The following is a 624-nucleotide window of genomic DNA, read 5'->3' on the forward strand; positions in this document are numbered from 1 at the left end:
AGATCTACTGAGATACAGTTACAGTGTATGAGTTTTGTTTATATTCATATTTGTAAACTATATTTTATTCTCTCTTTGCCCTGTGTGTGTGTGAGAGAGAGAGAGATAAACAAAGAGAGAGAGAAAGAGATTCTCTTACATTTAAATTCCATATAAAAAATACCATCAGTTCCCGTCTAGGAATAAAATTCTTCTTCGTCTTGCCAGTACAAATTCCTCAACTTGTGTTTGTGTTTTGCTCCTCTCTCCACCTGCTGGTCGATCACGGCATGTAATGTTGACCACTTTACTCTTGACCAGGGTTCCCCAAACCCCTGGTCTGGGGACCAATACCAGTCCGTAGGTCATTTGGTACCGGGCCGCAGTCGGACACAGTGAAAACATGAACTTCAGTTTTACTGATTTACTTCACGTCATATCCCTAAGATAATCCGTCAATGTTTCAGACCAACAGGTCAAAGGTCATTCAGACTCTGACACTAACAGAAGAAAGTCTGGAAGATGTTTTATTTTGAAAATGTAAATATCCTTTAACAATGGTATGGTATTACTGGTCCACAGTAACGACTGATACTGGTACAGAACCGGTTGGAGACCGCTGCTTTATACTCGTTAATCTTTGAC

Source organism: Cynoglossus semilaevis, chromosome 11 (assembly GCF_000523025.1).
Source record: "Cynoglossus semilaevis isolate Cse_v1.0 chromosome 11, Cse_v1.0, whole genome shotgun sequence".
Taxonomy (NCBI): domain Eukaryota; kingdom Metazoa; phylum Chordata; class Actinopteri; order Pleuronectiformes; family Cynoglossidae; genus Cynoglossus; species Cynoglossus semilaevis.